Here is a 22,024-nt window from a genome sequence, read left to right as displayed (position 1 = left end):
CCAGACCCTCAAAAATGACTCAACATGTTGGTCTTTGGTGGGCATGAGAGGGATTCCAGTCCTGCCTTCCAGCCTCCAGACCTTACAGAAGTGTCTGATCCTTACTGGGTGCCCTTCCCCTTCTTATCTTCTGGGCCCATTCCCGCCTACTGCATCCTCAATGCTCGGGGCTGGTGTCTGCTGGCTCCCAGTTTCCTCCAGTTTGGGGTATCCTGTAATATCCAAATAGTGTGGCTCACGTTCCCCATCTTTTGTAGTAGCTGAACCTGGCCTTTCCACACGTGACCTTCAAGTGTCACTTTTACCTAAAAAGAAAGTTTGCGTGATGCTTCCAAGACTAGTCCATACTCCAGCCTGCTTCTCTGCTGTTCTGTGACACCTTTTCTGCCTGCTGGAGCATACTCAGAGGCAGGGTGGGGGTGGGGATGGATAATCCAAGCTACTACATATGCTAATAAGTTAATGTTTAAAACAGAACAATACCTGGCAGTAGTCTCCATATGTATTCATTGCTATTCTATTACTTACATTCTGGAAACAGTTTTCAATTGAATGTCAGCATCAGTGTTTCTAGAACTTTCTCTGCCTCTCCTCACCCCATATTATTTTCCCACATCCTTTCCATTTAGAGGTCTTACTCCTCAAAACCTTCTCACTTATTCTTTTTTTCTTTTTCAGCTCATGCATTATATTGGGAAATATAATGAAAAACAAGATTTCCCAACCCAGGAAAAGCTCTCCACAAAGGCAGTGGAGAAAAGAAAATAGTTTTATACTTGAATAAGCATTACCAGAATGTGATGTGCGTCACAGGCCATCTGCTAAGAGATTGTAAAGATAAAGTAATCCCATCCTGTTATAGTGCCAAACAGATGCAGCCTTTACACATGTTCTCAAGATAAACAGTAACTAGTTCTCAAGTAAGAGGCTTGAGAACACCATTTGTCACACACCGTTCATCCTAACTTTACCTGGTGATTGGTGATCCTTGGTGTTATTAGTAGGGTTAATCACAGGAAAACCAACATCCTCATATCTTTATGACAGGAAGTAGTTTTGCATCTCGGAGCAAGGTGCTCACCTCAGTTAGGGTCCTATCCTCTCACAGAAACTGGGAGGTGGGGGTGCTCTCTGTCCTGATTTTTCCATTTCAAAGAGATTACTGCCAGGGCCTTGAGAGAGAGACATTCCTGGGTCATAAAGCTGCAAGAAGCTGGTTTAGCTTCTAAAAAGATTCCCATACATTTCAAAGAGACAGAGAAAGAACTTCTCTGTCTTTTCTAATATTAATGCTCTAAGGAAGGGATTGGAGATACTTCCCTGGAGAGTCCAGTGGCTACGACTCCACACTCCCAATGCAGGGAGTCCGGGTTCCATCCCTGGTCAAGGAACTAGACCCCACATGCCACAGCTAAGAGGTCTCATGCTGCAGCTGAACAGCCCACATGCAGCAACGAAGGTTGAAAATTTGCCTGTGCCTCAACTAAGACCCGACGCAGCCAAATAAATAAATAGTAAAAGAAAAGAAAGGGTTGGAAGAAGTCTCTTATTTTCAACAGAGAGAATTAAGCTTCTTATTTTAAAACATTTACTGGTCCTTACAGTTACCATTTGTTCTTCTGTTTACCACAGGAAGGACCAGGGGCTGGCTTTTGCAGTAGGGAAGCCCGTATGTGCACCCCAAAGCTGGACTCTCCTCTTCTTCCAGATCCCCAGGGCCCTGTTTTCTGTCTCACTTTTCTACCACCTCTCTTTGCAGGATAATTTAGCTTCTTGATCAAAGCTTCTCTCACTAGATACTTCCCCAGGGACTGTGGGCGAGGGAGGTGGACCTTGCATTTCATAGCCAAAAAGTCTTGTTTAAGTGTTTTGAACACAAGAGCAATTTCATCCCCTTCTTTTCTCCTGTACCAGTGTGGCTTAGACTTCAGTTGGCTAGAGGGTCACCCCACTGTCCCCACTCCATGAGTGTTTGGAGCCCATATTTGGCACAGGACTACAGAAGTTTGTGTTTATTCCTTGAGGACAAATTGGACATACAAACACAGCATTATAAACTATTTAAGTTTAAACTAAACATAGGCTCTGATTTGAGGGTAGACTTTATATCACATATTTTTCCAGTTAGTAATTTGAGTACCCCTCCCCAGTGTGCAGGAAGCCCAGCACCCGCCCCCCCTCTCTGAGTGTGGTACTCACTTCTGTTCTTGTTCACTGGTGGCACTAGGGAAACGTTGTTCCTGCACCATCTGATGGGTCATTTCTAGTGCTGCATGGGCCTGCTACACAGGCCATAAGAGTGACCCACACTTGGGCTTCCCAGCTCTTAGCTCACACAGGGTCTCCCAGAGTGACTGTGGTGCCAGGGGCAGGGTCAGGGCCATGTCCAGCCTCAGCCCCTTAAACCTTGAGTCTTGATGCTGAGCCTGGTCATTTGACCAGATGACTTTGCTCACAGGGGCTTCCCTTTGGAGAACTTTAGGGTTCTTTCCTGCCGGTGGATCTCTGTTGGAACCATCTCAACTTTCAGAGAGAACTTCATTCATATCAAACAATGTGAAAAAGAATTCAGTCTCAATCTCTTTTCTTCCAGGTAGAGTCTTGGTACTTGAGGCATATTTGCCCCCTCGTCCCCATCCACCAGCTCTGCCTACAAAGGGAGTATTGGGATGGGGCTAAGAGAGAAGAGCCTTTGTGGGACCTCAAATGGGTGCTGGTGAGGGGATACTCAAGGCTCAGAGGAGAGTCAAAGAAGGTTTTCTCCCAGGGAGCTATGTCCATTCAGAGAGAAGAAAGCTGGCAGATTCTTGGCCCCTTGCCACCTGTCCCCACCACCTCTGCTGCCTTGATCCCAGCAAGTATCCCCAAATCAAGCCCAAAGAGAGTCTGCTCAGGTTTCTGTGGGTTGCATAGAATCATCTTCAATCATGAGTACACTTCTAGGAGTGGCTGGGGTTTTTGTTGTTTGACAAATCTGTGCCATACTGTATACTTCTTCCTCATTTAAGAGCTCTGTCTCATGGACATCTCTGTGGTTCAGTACTTATACCTTGGACTCATTCTTTTTTGGCCAGGCCATTGGCACGTGGGATCTGAATTCCCTGACCAGGGATTGAACGCATACCCCGCTGCAGTGGAAGTATGTAGTCCTAACCACTGGACAACCAGGGAACTCCTTGGGCTTTTTCTTTAATAGCTGCATGGTGCTCCACGTTGGTTTTAACCATTCCTCTGTCAGTGATCATTCAGTTTACACTTTTTAGACATATGATGAATGTTACAGAGAGCATGTTTGTATTTATATCCTTATATACTTGGTGGCTTTATTTCTATGGGTTAAAGTTCGAGAAAAGTTACAAAGGGTGAAAGACCACCAAATAAAAAAACAAGAACAAAATAAAATGAATAGATTAAAACAGTCAACAAAATTAAGTGTCTTTTTTTGTCAGGCAGAAGAACCCACTAGAGAAGACATTAACTGAATTATTCAGGGAGGAGCCTAAGTCAGGGATTTCTGACTGCTTGAAAGGGGCTGTTCTTAATGTTTATGATGATTAAAAGTTGCAAGTTGTACCCTGGAGAGGCTTGAGAGAGTCCACAGGTTTGTACACAGCGGAGACAAGTCCTATTGTTCCAAGGGAGTCTTAAGTTAGGACCACTAGGGATTGGGCAGACCAATGTTACTCAATATTCACAACCATTTAAAATCCGGCTGGTTAGAAAGAGTTGTGGTGAAACATTGTGTCCAGTTTTGCTATCTTCTAGGCACATGCTGGTAAGGTTTCTTTGACGTGGAGATTGCTGGGTAGAAGAGTATATGTTGGTCCGGGGGCTTGGAGTTCATTTGTGATATTATGGAGAACAGGTTCAGTAGACAGAAGGAATGCAGATCAGAATGCAGATCAGAGTGTAGCATGCCCTTCAAGAAATAAGGCTGGGGGCTTCCCTGGTGGTCCATTGGTTAAGACTCCATGCTTCCATTTCATGGGGCATGGGTTCCATCCCTGGTCAGGGCACTAAATCCCTCATGCCACATAGCCAAAAACTAAAATAAAAATAAAACTTATTTACAATGTATTACCCTTAAATTTTTTTTTAAGTAGATCATCTAAAATTCTAAACCTAACAGTGTACTGCAAGCCTGTCATTTATACCCCATTTCAATTAAACCAGAATTTCTTGAAAGAAAGAAAGAGGGCCAGTCAGGGAACAGAGAGGGGGCGGTGGCTGGTGGTGGGTGGAAAGGTTGAGATGTGGAGGAACAAGAGTGTAAGTGATGAGGGGAAGACCCTGAGGGGGATATAAAATCCAGAAAGTGTGGGGAGAAACTGGCTACAGGCCATGCATTCTCATGGGTGGAGCCACAACATCATCAATTCTATAATGGCTTATGGCCCTTCAAAGGGCCACATACATAAGCAGATACAGGACGGTAAAGGCTTTGTAAGGGGGCAATCACAGAAAAAAGGTAGAGAAACATGGCTTGGGGTGTGATTTCCCTAGCAGTACTCACTGCTTGGTTGCTGATGCAAAAAAAAATCAAAGAATCCAGAACATTATCGTGAGACTCTGTCTGGCAGAGGCTGATGTGAGCCCCTCCCTCATCCTTATCTCCCCAGCATCACTGGTAGAACAGGGAGGGACCCACACTTTTATGTTACCAATTAGCATTTTATGTAAACCTTGTATCAATAAAGGCCTCTCAGAATCCCTTTCCACTAGATTGACATCTTGAAACTACTTGGATTTACTTGTTCTGACACTGGTTCTTCTCAGCATTTCTGTAAAGATGTTGTAAGGTTAATCCTGGGCCTTTCTCCAGCCCCCACTGCTTATCTCTGTTCCTCAGGGATCCAGTCTCAAACTCTTGGACTCTCTTCTCAGGACTGAACTGCAAGCCCAGACCTGTGGCATCTCAGGCTTGTCACTCCATCTTGGAGAGACAAAGATTAAGGGACAAATGAGTTGTGGGGTTCATCAGAGGGTATAGAGAACACAGAAATTCCACCCCTTCTCTGGGATCCCTGCCAATACCCGAAACCAGCCTAAACTCTTTGTTCTAATTCTACGTATTCAAATTTCTTTTTTAAAAAAATAATCTTATTTATTTATTTTTGGCTGTGCTGGGTCTTCATTGCTGCACGGGCTTTTCTCTAGTTGCAGCACACCAGTTTCTCTTTGCAGTAGCTTCTCTTGTTGCAAAACATGGGCTGTAGAACATGTGGGCTTCAGTGTTTGCAGCACCTGGGCTCAGTAGTTGCAGCTCCCGGGCTCTCGAGCACGAGCTTGCTCAGTAGTTGTGGCACGCAGGACTTGTTGCTCCTCAGCATGTGGGATCTTCCCAGACTGAGGACTGAACCTATGTCTCCTGCATTGGCAGGTGGATTCTTTACCACTGAGCTACCAGGAAAGGCCCAGATTTCTTAATCACACGGATGATTTTCATGTCTTGTCTACTGCTGATGAATCTCTGCTCCACCCTGTGTTGGACCATGTTTACAAGTGATCACTAACCCAAAGCTGTTCTTGTAACAGATTTGTACTAAAGGTTTGAAAAGGCAGTAACCTAGGTGAGGACTAGAGAGAGGCAAGTGAGGCACTTAGCTTGGGTGTCTCAAAACCCGGTAATCAAGGTAAATAGTATTTTAATGCAATATTTGAAAAAAATCAAAATTAGTGCAAAAAATTAACAGCCAACAAAATATCAAAATTTTAAATAAAGACAGGATCAGTTGAAAGACTTAATATTATCTATCTCCATGTATTCTGAAATTTTTTTGCGATCATTTGTGGCACCAGAAATTTCTCTCTGATGAACTTGAGCCCCAGCTCATTAACCCAGGGATTAATGGAGGCTGTTTGCTTTTCATACAGATTTTCAGTCAATCTTACTGTGTTCAGTCTTAACATGCACCCCTGTCTTCAGGGATCATTGGAACTCTAATTTCTGAGCCTTTCTGGGGACCTGAGCTGATTGCTCCACACATACCCTGGAGCCATTTGACTTTTTAAAAAAATCATCCATTATTTTATTTATTCTTTTATTTTTTTAATTGAACTTTAGTTGATGTACAATGTTGTGTTAGTTTCAGGTGTACAGCAGCGTGATCTAGGTGTGTGTGTGTACGTTTTTTTTTTTTCAGATTCATTTCCATTATGGGTAGAGTTTGCTGTAGGAGGGTGGACTCCAGCATCTATCAGTCTACCATCTTGTAATCAGTATTGAGTATTTATTCACTCCCAAATCCCCTTGTAGAGATGACTGAAAAGGTATTTTAAAACAATCTTGTGGCAAACTCTGGATCAAAGAAGCAAAAAGTAGTTTAACCAATATATCCTGCTTTACCAGTTTGTTACAAAATTAGGTCACACTCCTTTCAGTTTTTTCTTTTGGCCACACCATTCCATGGCATGCAGGATCTTAGTTCTCCAACCAGGGATCAAACCCATGCTCCCTACAATGAAAGTGTGAAGTCTCAACCGCTGGACCACCGGGAAGTCCCTCCTTTCAGTATTTAAACTGTTCTATACCTCCACCCTGCTTGTTATTATATTTTTCCTTCTCTAGGATCCTTCTTCCATGATGATAATTAACAGTTCTGTAGTATTTACATTGGGTCAGACATTCTTGTAAGTGCTTTTTACATATATTAGCTCATAATAATTCCAGACTCCTCAGGGAAGTTTTTTAAAGTATAATGCTTGTTATTATTATCTTGAGGAGAACAAACTCTGAAAGACTGCTCAGTCTGCCAGAGAGGCCTGGGTGTTGTGTGTGTGTTGACTGTCGTTGCCCTTACTCAGATGTGGGTTGTTGGTGAATCTCAGGTTGCCTAATGATTTTGATCCTTGTCTATTAATAAGTGACCCATTGAACACCAGTCAATGACAGTAACATATCCTCCTGGGCAGTGATTGCTTAAGAAGTGGACACATGACCCAGGCTGGGCTAATCAGAGCCAAAGATGCTTGCTTCTGGGACTTGGATGGAAATGGGAAAAATGAAGTCTCTGTGTTTCCATGGTGGCTCCCAAACTTGCAGACTATAGCCCTGTTGACGGCAGTGGCCTCCACTTAAAAAAAACCTGACAGAATACAGCCAACGTCAAGGAAAGCAAAGCTGAATCATGGAGGGAGAGACTGAGTCCTGATGGTATTGTTTGAACCCCATGATTCAGTCACATTTGAGGTCAGGTTGCTCCTGGCTTTTCAGATTACAGGAATCAATCAACGTCTTTTCCTTTTTTAAAAGCCACTTTGAATTGACTTTCTGATACATGGATACAAAGAATGCTAATAATGTGAAGTGTAGGGCAGTGACAGTCTGGAGGCTGGAGCACCTGGGCACCTGTGATCTGAGTTTAAGAGATAGTGACTTAAAACATGATGTTAGCCTGTGAGCGCCATTCTCTCCAGGCAGCCTAGAATATGTATAAGTGGGTTTGGATATGGATTTCTCACTCTCTTTCTAGGGTCCTTTTCCAAGTTGTACTCTTCCTTTTTAAATATTTATTTTTATTTATTTATTTGGCTGTGCCAGGTCTTTAGTTGTGGTGCACAGGATCTTTGATCTTCATTTTGGCATGCAAACTCACAGTTGTGCCAAGTGGGATCTAGTTCCCTGACCAGGGATCGAACCAGGCCCCCTGCAGTGGAAGCTTGGAGTCTTAGCCACTGGATCACCAGGGAAGTCCTGGTACTCTTTTCTTAATTGCTGGGAATTTCTCCTCTCAGGGGCGGGAACCTGGCATCTGGCTTTTTTCCTGTTTCTAAAAACTTTCTGGGTGAGTCAGTTAGTTTGAAAGGCCTTGCATTTGGGTATGGGAGGACTGCCCAGTGACTGGCCTTATATTTTCACTTTGAGTCACTATTTAATATTTCCTCTTTCCTCTTATATATAATTGGCAGTAGAAATTCTGGGTGTTTTTTTTTTTTTTTTTCTTCTGAACAACTGTGGTAGGTATTTTTTTTTTTTGAGGGGTGGGTTTTGTCCCAGTGCCTACCTGCCTAGGTTCGGAGGGGTGGCAGGACAGTTCTGTCCACCAGCTGGCCGGATGAGCTACTTTAAAGTAAGTCTCCTTACGAATGAGAGTATCTATGAAACAGAAATAGACTCACAGACATAGAGAATAGGCTTGTGGCTGCCAAGAGTAGGGGTGGGAGAGGGAATGACTAGGAGTTTGGGGTTAGAAGCAAGCTAGTATTTATAGGATGGATAAACAACACTGCCCTACTGCATAGCACAGGGAACTATATTCAGTATCCTCTGATAAACCTTAATGGGAAAGAAAATGAAAATGAATACATTTTATGTATAAGTGAATCACTTTGCTGTGTAGCAGAAATTAACATAACATTGTAAATGAACCATACTTCAGTAAAGAAAAAAGTAGGTCTCCTTAATGTGGCTTCTCTCATTCAATTTGTATTTGTTCACAGTTATTATTCCAGATCTTTTCATCAGTAGGCAGAGAGCAGCTGTCCACTGGTCAACAAGTTTATGTGAGTTTTATAGTAGTATTGGTTATCTTTTCCATTGTTCCTGGCATCTAAAAGCATTTTTATGAGCAGCAGCAATAGTTGGGGGTATATTTTGGGTGTAGTTTTCTAAGTCTCTCTTCCACAAATCCACTCTAGAGCAAGCATCCATGAGCACTTTTTTTTTTTTAGGCAAATCAGTGTTACAGCTCTATTTTATTTAGAAGATAGCAGGAGAATCCAAGACTTGAAGAGAAGAGAGTGGAGGAGTGCGTGGGGAGGGAGGGAGAGAGAGTGAGAGAGGGAGAGAGAGTGAGAGAGAGAGAGAGAGATAGAGCGCATGCATGCGGGAGAGAGAGTCCCTGAGAAAGCGCTTTGGCTCCTCCTTTTATATGTTTTTTTCCTCCACCTGGGCCTGCCCTATGCAAATTGGGCTTAGCCAGGAGTGCTGTTGGTTCTGTTTGTTCTGCCTGAAGTCTTCACTCTGGTCCTCGGACCTTCCTTGTCTTTTAGCCACTGCCATTTTAGACTCCTTTTCCCTATTCTACCTACCTAACATTCCCCCCTCAAGAGATGGGAGGCCCAATTCTTTGGGAATAGGGGCGTCGAGGTCTTTCTGGCTACTTCCTGCTGAACTGGGGCGGCGAGGGGTATTGGGCCTCCCCCTCTTGCTAGTCTCAAGCCTCAGAGTCCTTATAGCGGTGTCCAAGGGTGTTTGATATTTTCCGTGGTCGGCTGTAGTTTTATATCTTTGTTGAACTGGCACTGCATGTTGTAGCTGGTTGACCTGGGCAGAGACAACACAGGTTAGACAATTGACAGTACATGAAATAATCATAAGCATCATCAATATAGCATAACAAGGACTAGTAAGGACATTGGTCAATTTTAAATTCACATTGCCAGGATAGCTCAAGTCCCTCCTTGTTCAGGAATCAGAAGATCTATCTCCTGTCTGTCTTGGAGTACAGTCTCTGTCAAGCTGTGTTGGCTCCTTCAAGTTATCCTGAGAAATCTTATCCCCAGAAACCAGGTTTTGCGGGTGTTCATTAGAATGACACTCATTGGTAGTTCTGAATAGGTATCTGAGATCTCCCAGGGGCTCACAGGTGTATTGAGTGTCCTCTTCTGTTTTCCCACGAGCACTTTTGTGGTCTCCACCTAACATCAAAAAGCAGCACCTAAAGCCGGTGACGTCATGAAGATTTTACCGATTCATGTTTCAAAAATGTCACAACTCCTGCTCAGGTTGCAGTGTCAACAGTATTTGTATATAAAGCTCAGTGGGTTATTTTATAAAGGAATAAGTTCTTTTTAAAAGGTAAACTTTAATTTTATAATAGTTTTAGATGTACAGGAAAACTGTGAAGTTAGTGTAGAGATTTTGTCATCAATAATTTGCTGTTTTTTAGAAAAGTTTTAAATTGAGGGTTCTCTCTGGGGTTATATGGTGGTGACTCTGTACTTCTGTGTACTAAGTTGACTGTTTCAGGCGGTGGCTAGATCTCACCCTCTCTCTCTTGTAATCAGACTGGATTATATCAAGAAATCCTTATACTGAAAAATCGCTTCCCCTCCATTATATTTGTGCAACTGTGGTCACTTTCTGGCTTCAGGTGGCCTACACCATACATAGCTAGTGAAGTAATTGATCAACACGTGTGCCTTGAAGGCTCAGCTCTCAGTCTTTGAGGATGATCTGAGGGTATACAATGTCCGAATATTACCTGGAAAATCTATGCAAAGTGTCAGTATTAGCAAGGCTTTTATGTAAATATTGGGCATTACAATTGGATGTGACTTTCTCATCCATCTTATACTCAAATGGCCAAAAAATGCCATATTTTATAATGAAACAAAATTTAATCTTACTGTACATTAAAATATTTTCTTTTTTCTTTGATTTGATAATCTTTTTTCATTTTATTGTGATCTTAAACCAGATTTGAAAGTGAAAGTGAAGTCGCTCAGTTATGTCCGACTCTTTGTGACCCCATGGACTATAGCCTACCAGGTTCTACCATCCATGGGATTCTCCAGGCAAGAATACTGGAGTGGGTTGCCATTTCCTTCTCCAGGAGATCTTCCCGACCCAGGGATTGAACCCAGGTCTCCCACATTGTAGGCAGACGCTTTACCATCTGAGCTACCAGGGAATCAGCTTTAGTGAGGAATAGTTTCAGTTCAGTTCAGTTCAGTTCAGTCCAGTCACTCAGTCGTGTCCGATTCCTTGCGACCCCGTGAATCCCAGCACTCCAGGACTCCCTGTCCATCACCAACTCCCGGAGTTCACTCAAACTCACATCCATCAAGTCAGTAATACCATCCAGCCAACTCATCCTCTGTTGTCCCCTTTTCCTCCTGCCCCCAATCCCTCCCAGCATCAGGGTCTTTTCCAATAAGTCAACTCCTCACATGAGGTGGCCAAAGTACTGGAGTTTCAGCTTTAGCATCATTCCTTCCAAAGAAATCCCAGGGCTGATCTCCTTCAGAATGGACTGGTTGGATCTCCTTGCAGTCCAAGGGACTCTCAAGAGTCTTCTCCAACACCACAGTTCAAAAGCATCAATTCTTTGGCACTCAGCTTTCTTCACAGTCCAACTCTCACATCCATACATGACCACAGGAAAAACCATAGCCTTGACTAGACAGACCTTTGTTGGCAAAGTAATGTCTCTGCTTTTCAATATGCTATCTAGGTTGGTCATAACTTTTCTTCCAAGGAGTAAGCATCTTTTAATTTCATGGCTAGGTACAATAAAATGCATTCATTTTAAGTGTAAATTCCCATGAGTTTTGACCTTCTATCTGTAACCACATAAATATATAGAACATTTTTATTAACCTAAAATGTTCTTTTGTGCCCCACACCTGTCAACCTCCTTAGCCCCAGGCAACCACTGGTTTGCTTTCAGTCACTATAGATTAGATTTCTCTTTAGAATTCTAGAGTTATATAAATGGAATCATATTTTTAAAATGCACATATATATATGGCTTTATCCACTCAACATTATTTCTTTGTGATTTCTACTTTATTATGGGTATCATTAGTTCATTCGTTTTTAAAAACCATTTATTTTTAAATATTTATAGGTCCACAGGAAACTGCAAAGAGGTCCTTAATGTTAACTATAGTACAAGATCAAAACCCAGAAATTAACACTGGCACAATAGGTGTATATAGTTGTCTACTATTTCATCATATGTGTATATTTGTGTAACCACCACTGCAAGTGAGATACATAACTGTTCCCTTATCCCAGAGGTCTCCCAGTTTCAGGGCTTCCCAGGTGATGTAGTATAAACAATCCACCTGCCAATGCAGGAGATTGCTAAGATTTGATCACAAAGAGTCAGATATGACTGAGCACACATGCACGCATCCCTCCTGGTTTCACATTCTCCCTCCTCCCCTCAACATCCCTGATCCTTGGCAACCAACAAATCTGTTCTCCATCTCTGTAATTTTGTCATTTCTAGAATATTATACAAATGGAATGAATAGTATATGGCCTTTTGAGACTGGCTTATTTTTTTTCTCACTCAGCATAGTGTTCTTGCATCTAGTTGAGTCATGTTTTTTAATCTACTCTATCAATGCCCTTGGCCTCCTCTGAGTCTGGTGGGTAGTGGGAGTGGCACCTTGTTATCACTGGGTGGGAATGGGAGTCTGTGATCACCTTGTGAAGGGAGGCTCCAAGTAGGGATGAAAGTCCTATATCTCTACCACATCTTCTCCCATACCACCCCAGCAGTACCTTAGAGGTACCTTGTTACACCCAGGCAAGAATGGAAGTCTAGGGACTTCCCTGGTGGTCCAGTGGCTAAGACTCCATGTTTCCAATGCAGGGGCCCTGGATTCGATCCCTAGTCAGGGAACTGGATCCTACATGCTGCACCTGAGAGTTCACACGCCACAGCTAAAATAAACATCCTGCATGCCACAACTACAGAACCCACATGCTGCAACAAAGATTGGAGATCCTGTGTGCTGCTACTAAGATTCAGGTACAGCTAAATAAATAAGTAATGAATGTTTAAAAAAAAAAGAAAAAGAGTGGAAGTCTGGGCTCCCCATTCAGCTGATATCAGTGGTGATGGGGCTATGGTTCTTCCCATGGTGTTTGGCTGGAATAGGAAGGAAGGAAGGAGGTTTTTGTCTTGCGGATTTGCCCCTTTTCTATTCTTTTGACCAGATAGATTTCTTGGGGATTATTTTGTTTGTGCCCATTGGTGTTCCAGGTTGGTAGCTTCTCCAGTGTCCAGACTGAGCTATGTGAGGCAAAAAGAAAACCCAGGAAACTCACTGCCATGTTGTTCCCAAGGTCCCTAGCTTGTCTGTCTTATTATCTCTATCTTTTAGAGTCTTAATTTTTTTTATGTATGATGCTCATAGTTTTTAGCTGTACTTAGTGGGAAGTAGAAGAGGAAGTGTATCTATTTCATCTTCCTTCCTTTTTTTTGACACTTTTTTTTTCCTGAGTAATAATCTATTCTATAGAAATACCACAGTTGGTTTATTCAGTTACTTGTCCATGTGTGTTTGGATTGTTTCCAATTTGGGGCTTTATGAATAATTCTGCTTTGAACATGATTTAATGCTTCTATGAATATATATCATCAAGGCTTTGTGTGGACACATGTTTTCATTTCTCTTGGATAAACACATGGGGTGAAATTGCTGAGTCATATGGTAATTATATGTTTAACTTTATAACTGTGAAATTGTTTTCCAAAGTAGTTGTACCATTTGACTTTCCCATCAGCAATGTTCTAGTTGCTCTGCATCCTCACCGACATTTGGTATTGACAGTCTTTTAAGGTTTAGTCATTCCAGTTTTAATTTGCATTTCCCTGGTGACTGATGATCTTGAACATCCTTTCATCTGCTTGTGTGCCATTCATATGTCTTCTTTGGTTATGTGTCTGTTAAAATATTTGACCTATTTTGTTTTATTGTGTTGTTTGTCTTCTTATTATGGAATTGTAAAAGTTCTTTATATATTCTGGATGCAATTCTTTTATTACATACATGTTTTACAGATATTTTCTCCCAGTCTGTGGCATATCTCTTCCCTGTCTTTTGTGTGTGTGTGTGTGTGTGTGTGTGTGTGTGTGTGGTTTTCACATATTTATTTGGTGCCATCGAGGGGGGTGCCTCTCCCTGGGTAGTTGTAGGGTGTGGCCTGGTTGATGGTCAGTGAGTACTCGGTGTAGGGACTGAGTGCGGGCAGAATCATAGCGAGGCCCCCAAGGGTGAAGGATGCTGCTAGCACTGCTTCCTTGGCCCAGACATTCTTAAGGAAGGCTGCGATTCTTGTGGTCATCTTGGTCTCGGCGGTGGCATCTTCATTGTCTTAATAGTGTCTCAATCAGTTTTTTTCTTTCATAGTTGATACATTTTTTGTCTTACCTAAGAAAACTTTACCCAAATCAAAACTAAAAAATTCTCCTATGTTTTTGTCTAAACATATTATAGTTTCAGTTATTACTGAAGCTTATAATTTATTTTGAGTTATTTTTGTGTATGGTAAGAGGTAAGGGTTGAGATCCATTCTTTTGCATTATGTGTGTGTGTGTGTGTCAGTTGCTTAGTTGTGTTCGACTCTTTGTGACCCCATGGACTGTAGCCTGCCAGGCTTCTCTATCCATGGAATTCTCCAGGCAAGAATACTGAAATGGGTTGCATAAGGATATCCAATTATTCTGGGCTTCCCAGGTGGCTCAGTGGCGAAGAATCTGCCTGCCAATGCAGGAGACTCAAGAGACACAGGTTTGATCCCTGGGTCAAGAATATCCTCTGGAGAAGGAAATGGCAACCTGCTCCAGTATTCTTGCCTGGAAAATTCCGTGGACAGAGGAGCCTGGCGGGTTATAGTCCATTGGGTTGCAAAGAGTCGGACATGACTGAGCATGCACACACATCCAATTATTCCAGGACCTTTTGTTGAGAAGACTAATCTTTTGTTGAAAAAACTGTCCTAAATTACCTCAGAATCTTTGTTCATGATCAATTGACTGTACATATATGGGTCTATATCTGTACTCTATTCCAGTGATTTATACATCTATCCTTATGCCAATATACTGCTAGCAACCAAACACACACACACTATATATGTTGCTATTCCATAAATTAACATATATTAATATGTAATAATAGAGTAGGTTATCAGCTTGATCCATCCACTGTGTTGACCATTTGCCTAATGATTTTACTAGTTGTTATGGCTATTACCTAGATCTGTTACTTCATCAAGGATTACAAAATGGTGATGTTCTGTCCTTGCTTTTGTACTTATGAATTGTAATTCTTCTATTCCAATCTATATTTAACAGAATAAAGGGATTAATCAGGAAGAAAGTGTGCAGTCATTTTTTTGAAGAGTTGGTGGCTCAGTGTAGCCAAGTTAGGTGGTATGGAAAGAACCATTTGTAAAAACCCGGGGTACTTTTGGGACTTCCCTGGCGATCCAGTGGTTAAGACTCCATGCTTCCAAAGCAGGGGGTGCAGGTTGGATCCCTGGTCAGGGTACTAAGATCTCACATGTTGTATGGTGCAGCCAGCCAAAAAATAAAAGTAAGACTTGGGGTGCTTTCCAAGAGGATCCCCCCTCTCCTTCCTAGGTGGATGCTGGTTGAGCCACAAAAAGGAGGCTGCCTTGTGCTGCTTCCTGGATATGAGGAAAGTGTGGAAAGAATTCTTGGGATAATTTGAGTTACACCATCTGGAGATTGGGGAGGTACGCAGAAAGGTACCTGATCTTTGCTCTTTCACCTTTCATCCTTTTCCTCATCCTGATTCTGGAGAAGCCAGAGCAGTATAGGTAGGGGAGACGAAGGAAGGGAAAAACCAGAAAGAAAATATTTAAAGTTATAAACTGCTCCCTCCATTTTCCTTTTTGTAGGGTTTCTGAGTCTCAGACCTGACCTAGGAAAATGTGAATATGCTTTGAATTGGATGAGAAATGCAAATTTAGTAATAGATTAGACTAGGCCTTTTAATATCTGAAATTATCCTAATTCCAACAGCCAAAGTAACACAACAGGCTATAGGATCTCAGATGCTACTTATACAAGCCTATTCAGATTTGTAAAAATTCACTGGACTGTATATACATGATATGTATACTTTTCTATATGTATCTTATATTTTGATAACAATTTAAAAGAAAGCTACAGGTGGTAATATAATCCAGAGGTCCAGAAGGGAGATGCTACACAGCAGGTCTGAGAACAGTGGAAGGTTAAGAAGAAAGAGATTTGGGGATTCCCTGGTGGTTCAGTGGCTAAGACTTTGTCCTCCCAATGCAGGGGGCCCAGATTCAATCCCTGGTCAGGGAACTAGATCCCACATGCTGCAACCATTAATAAGAGTTCTCATGCTGCAACTAAGAACTGGCACAGCCAAATAAATAAAAATAATTTAAAAATAATAAAATTAAAAATAAAATGGGATTTATATATACATATTTGAAAGTAATTTTTAAATTTATTTTTGATTGTACTGGGTCTTCATTGCTGCACAGGCTTTCTCTAATTATGGAGAGCAAGGGCTACTCTCTAGTCGTGGTGTGTGGGCTTCTCATTGCAGTGGCTTCTCTTGTTGCGGAGCACTGGCACTAGGGCACCATCGAGTGGGCTCAGTAGTTGGGCTTCCAGGTCCTAGACCACAGGCTCAGTAGTTGTGATGCATGGGCTCAGTTGCTCCACGGCATGTGTGATCTTCCTAGACCAGAGATCGAACCCGTGTCTCCTACATTGGCAGGCTGATTCTTTTCCACTGAGTCATGAGGGAAGCCCTGTATATACATATTAAAAAAAAAAAGAAATAAAGAGATTTTTGATTGTGTCCTATTGAATCCTGCCCTTTTATACTAGTGTCAGGTTGATTATTATCTGACCTTCTATTGTGTCCAGTCTGATGTAGTCAGGAAAATACCAGGAATCTGTGCCCTGCTGGGAAATTCTATCATGAAATTAATGGAAAGGATTCCACACTGGGGAGTGACATTCTGAGCCATTCACTGAAGTTTCTATGTCAGTAGATTGGAGGAGACCAGTGGATTAGGCAACACAGTCAAGAGGCTGTGATGGAAGTTGGGGGTGGACTAGAGCACTGCATGGCGACAAGGATTAAGATGACATTTAGTTTGAATTCCCACCAGCAGTGCAAGAAGGTTCCCTTTACTCCACACCCTGACCAGCAATTGATACAGTTACTATGGAGAATAGTATAGAGATTCCTTAAAAAACTAGGAATAAAACTACCATATGACCCAACAATCCCACTGCTGGGCATATGCCCTGAGGAAACCATAATTTAAAAAGACACATGCACCCCAGTGTTTATTGCAGCACTATTTAGAGTAGCTAGGACATGGGAGCAACCTAGATATCCATCAACGGATAAATGGATAAAGAAATTGTGGTATATATATGCAATGGAACATTACTCAGCCATAAAAAGGAATGTATTTGACTCAGTTCTAATAAGGTGGATGAACCTAGAGCCTATTATACAGAATGAAGTAAGTCATAAAAAGCAAGACAAATATGTATTAACACATACATGTGGAATCTAGAAAGATGGTATGGATGAATATATTTGCAGGGCAGCAGTGTAGATGCAGACATAGAGAACAGACTTGGGGAAGGGGAAGGGAGAGGGTGGGATGAATTGAGAGAGTAGCATTGAAACATACATATTACCATATGTAAAATTAGATAGGCAGTGGAAATTTACTGTATGACACAAGGAGCTCAAACCAGTGCTCTGTGATAACCTAGAGGGATGGGATGGGGTGGGAGGTGGGAGGGAGGTTCAAGAGGGAGAAGACATATGTATACCTACGGCTGATTCATGTTGATATATGGCAGAAACTAACACAATATTGTAAAGCAATTATCCTCCAATTACAAATAATTTTAACAAGATTACATTTATACCTCCAGCCCACACCTCTCCACCGAGGTTCCCTGTACACAGTTGCCTGCTATGTATCATCTTTTCACTATTAAAAGACTCATCAGTCTCAACACATTCAACCTGAACTCATGATCTTCCTCCCAAAACCTGATCCTATTCTAATGTTCCCAACCTCTGAATCATTTTCATCAGATATTAGTTATGCATGTCAAAATCTAGAAGTTACTCGTCTCCTCCCCTTTTCCAAGCCTTGTTGATTTTATCTCTTAAATATCTCTTGAATTCTCTAGTATCCCTGCATCTCCATGATCCTTTCCCCTGTTGAAGTTGTCTGGGCTATTGCAGCAGGACCCTCATTTGTCCACCTTTGCCCACCCCCTCTGACCTGCATCTGGTTCATTTACCACACCAAAGCCAATTGATCTGAATTATTTAGGATTCTTATGGCTGGATCCATTCCCAGAAGGTTTTCATATGTGTTGGCTCCCAGTGCCTCTAGGCTTATGCCCTGCTATATGGATGACTCCGCTGTCAAAATATTGGGCACCAAAATCACCATGGACAGTGACTACAGCCATGAAGTTAAAAGACTCTTCTTGGAAGGAAAGCTATGACAAACGTAGATAGCATATTAAAAAACAGAGACATCACTTTGCCAACAAAGGTCTGTATAGTCAAAGCTATGGTTTTTCCAACAGGCATGTACGAATGTGCGAGTTGGACCATAAAGAAGGCTGAGAGCCGAAGAATTGATGCTTTCATCAGTTGAAAGAATCGTGGTGCTGGAGAAGACTCTTGAGAGTCCCTTGGACAGCAAGAAGATCAAATCAGTCAATCCTAAAGAAAATCAACCCTGAATATTCATTAGAAGGACTGATGCTGAAGCTGAAGCTCCAATACTTTGGCTACCTGATGCAAGGAGCCAACTCATTGGAAAAGACCCTGATGATGCTGGGAAAGATTGAGGGCAGGAGGAGAAGGGGACGACCGAAGATGAGTTGGTTGGATGGCAACACCAACTCAGTGGACATGAATTTGAGCAAACTCTGAGAGAGAGTGAAGGGAGCCTGGCGTGCTGTAGTCCATGGTTGCAAAATTTGGACATAACTTAGAAACTGAACAACAACAGTCAACATATAGATGGTGTTTCAAGGCATTGGAAATAGATGAGCTTTGCCAAGGATGGTTATGTGAAGAGAAGATGGCCATGGCCAGAATCCTGACCCAGGGGGCACTGCCTGCACCTGGTTGCTAAATAAGGAAGTAGCCTGGATGCCAGGACTCAATCTAGCCTCCTCCACCCAAAAGGGAGTGTCTAGAATATTTGATCAAATCAGGAAGTCTGCCCCTTCCCCATTTTTTTCCCTCCTCTAAGCTTTTTTTTTGGAAAAGACCCTGATGCTGGGAAAGATTGAAGGCAAAAGGAGTAGGGGGCTGCAGAAGATGAGATGGTTGGATGGCATTACCAACTTAATGGACGTGAGTTTGAGCAAACTCTGGGAGATTGTGAAGGACAGGGAAGCTTGGCATGCTGCAGTCCATGGGGTCACAGAGTCAGACACAACTTAGCGACTGAACTACAAGCTTTTTCTTCTGTGAGGTTTAGGGGCTCTGAGTCACCCGAAGGACTCGTTTATCTATTGCTCTGCTCCCAGTGCCAGGTTTCTGGGAATTTGACCTCCCCCAATCCTCAGGTTCATACCCTTTTCTTGGGTGAGGTTGATTGCTTTAGAGATAAGTACCTGACTGTGGCTGGCCAATCCTTCCCAGGAATTTGGAAGGCTGAGACTTCAGCTCAGACTGATGAGATAAACAGGAGTTCCGGTGTCTCTAGAAGCATCTAGTCCCTGATTCCTGACTCTTTTGAGCCTGTTTTTGAGGACCAGCCAGATCTCTGCCCTTGAGTTCTGTGACTAACTCCAGGTCCTTAAAATACAATTTCCTTCACAAATGTAAGCTGGTTTAAGTGGATTTGTATGACCCATATTCAAAATACTTCTACTCTATGACTCTCAGGAAACACTGTTTAAATTCCTGTTTATAAGCATAAAAACTCTCTGACATTAGTCATAAAATTGTTTTTTTTTTTTTTTCTTTCTGGAGAAAAAGATGGAGATGACAGACTACATATTAAACAAATAACCACAAAGTTCTACCCTCCTTGCAAAAGATAAATGTCCTAACAAAGGAAGAACTTTGTTGCAGAATTCCTACTTGAGCTCTTTGAATATAAATCCTGTTCAGCTTTGCTTACTTAAACTTTATTGTTGCTATTCAAGAATGAGAGGGAGTTTTCCTTGAACTTGCCCCGCCCCGCTACCCGCCACCCCCCGTCTTCAGTAACAGAACAGTTATGGATAGATGTTCACACGTGGAGTTAGGTGGCTATCACCGCTATCATTTCTGTCTGTTTGAAGAATTTACCTGCTTGTTCCTCCTGAGTCTGGGGGCAATCTTCAGGAAGGTGGAGCCTCAAAAATACTTGAAAGGGTTGGGGGAAAAAATGTATCTCAACAGTGAGGGTTAAAACTTGTGTGGAAATTGTTGAGTGTCTCTTAGTTCTGATTTGTTGTTATTGTTCAGTCACTAAGTTGTGTCTGACTCTCTGCGACCTCATGGATGGCAGCACGCCAGGCTTCCCTGTCCTCCACTATCTCTGGGAGTTTGCTCAAATTCATGTCCATTGAGTCAGTGATGCTATCTTACTATCTCATCCTCTGCAGCACCCTACTCCTTTGCCTTCAGTCTTTCCTAGCATCAGTCTTTCTCAATTAGTTGGGTCTTCATAACAGGTAGCCAAAGTATTGGAACTTCAGCTTCAGCATCAGTCCTTCCAATGAATATTCAGGGTTGATTTCCTTTTGGATTGACTAATTTGATCTCCTTGCCAGGGACTCTCAAGAGTCTTCTCCAGCACCACAGCTCAAAAGCATCAATTCTTTGGCACTCAGCTTTCTTTACGGTCCAGCTCACATCCATACATAACTATTGGAAAAACTATATAGCTTTGACTATATGGACCTTTGTTGGCAAAGTGATGTCTTTGCTTTTTAAGATGCTCTCTAGGTTTGTCATAACTTTCCTTCCAAGGAGCAAACATTTTCAAAGAAAATAATGTTGGAGTATAATTTTAATGACATGAAAATATGGTAATGATATATTAAGTGAAATACATAAGTTCAAAATGATATGTTCTCATTGTGTTGCAATTTGTCTGTGCAAGTGATGAAAACTCAACTAAAAGTGACTTCAGAGAAAGAAATGTATTGATTCATAGTACTAGAAAGTCAGGGCACATAATACCCCAGGCAGATTGGATCTGGGCACTCACGTCATCATGAGTAATCTATTTCCATCTCTTAATTCTTATTTTGTGTTGGTTTTACTTTCACATAGACTCTCCTTGAGAGCTGTTAAAGAGGATGTATTAGTTAGTTTTCTCCAGATAAACAGAGCCAAGGGGACCCAGAAAGCTGATGGTGTAATTCAAAGGCTGACAGCCAGAGAGCTGACAGTGTAGATTCTAGGCTGAGTCTGAAGGCCCAAGAATCCGAACTGCTGAGAGCAAAAGATTGAAGTCCCGACTCAAAGGATCAGGTGGAATGTGAATGCAGCCTTCCTCCACCATTTTGTTCTACTGGGCTCTCAGTGGATTTGAGGAGCCCCCCCCCACACTGGGGAGGGCCGTCTTCTTTCCTCAGTCCATGAATTCAAAAGCTAATCTCCTCTTGGAACACCTTCAGGCACACCCAGAAATAATTTGTAGCCAGCTTTCTGGGCACCCCTGTGGCCCAATCCAGTTGACACATAAAATGAACCATCACAAGTCCACCCCCTGTTAAGCTGAGGCTCATATGTATCTTCTTAAACCATACTAATCTCCAAGTAAAGAATAACAAAGGTTTAATTCTGCCTGCCACAATACAACTGAAAATGCACTAGCCCCTTCCTCAGAAGAGGAGGTAAAGCCCCTGAGTGATGTTTACTCTCCTTATTATCCTATAACTTAAACAGTATGATGTAGAATTAACAATACTTAAATACTATGATCTCAAGTCAGTACATCTTATGTTGCATGATAAGGAAATAAGAGAGGAAAGGAAAGATAACTCACACACAATCATAACAAAATAAGAAGGAAACCTCTATGAGTTAACATTCCTCATTTCTCTGACTAGCCATGTGGCTGGTATTGATAACTACCTTCTACTCACTGAATTTTTGTTGGGTTTATTTCCCACCTTCTGGTGGGCAAGAGTCTTACCAAGTGTAGAGTAGTTGCTACTTCTTGCTCACTAGTGCTCTAGTCATTAGTCTGATTAGAATAATGTCAGTGTAGTGCACCAGAGTGATAGCTTGTGGAAAGGAAGTGTGTGAAGTGTTAGTCGCTCAGTTGTATCCGACTCTTTGCAAACCCATGGACTGTAGCTTGGCAGGCTCTTCTGTCCATGGGATACCAAGCAAGAATACTGGAGTGAGTTGCCATAAAGGGATAAAATCCCTTTCTCTAGGGGATTTTTCCAACCCCGGGATTGAACCTGGGTCTCCTACATTGCCGGCAGATTCTTTATGTCTGAGTCACTAGGGAAGCCCCAGGGAAAGGTGATCAAGATTC

General features: G+C 42.2%; 1 long non-coding RNA gene across 3 annotated transcripts in view; it reads left to right on the top strand.

The window, feature by feature from the left end:
• LOC112442630 (uncharacterized) overlaps positions 1-22,024 on the top strand; it is a 141,472-nt gene that overhangs the window by 16,903 nt on the left and 102,545 nt on the right. For all 3 annotated transcript variants that reach the window (XR_009491687.1, XR_009491686.1, XR_003030836.2), the window contains exon 3: positions 12,330-12,488. This is a non-coding gene — a long non-coding RNA (uncharacterized lncRNA). The remainder of the gene's footprint in view (positions 1-12,329; positions 12,489-22,024) is intronic.

Source organism: Bos taurus, chromosome 19 (assembly GCF_002263795.3).
Source record: "Bos taurus isolate L1 Dominette 01449 registration number 42190680 breed Hereford chromosome 19, ARS-UCD2.0, whole genome shotgun sequence".
In the NCBI taxonomy this organism is placed as follows: domain Eukaryota; kingdom Metazoa; phylum Chordata; class Mammalia; order Artiodactyla; family Bovidae; genus Bos; species Bos taurus.
Note: the sequence above shows the minus strand (reverse complement) of the source record. Positions and strands in the feature narration are given on the sequence as shown.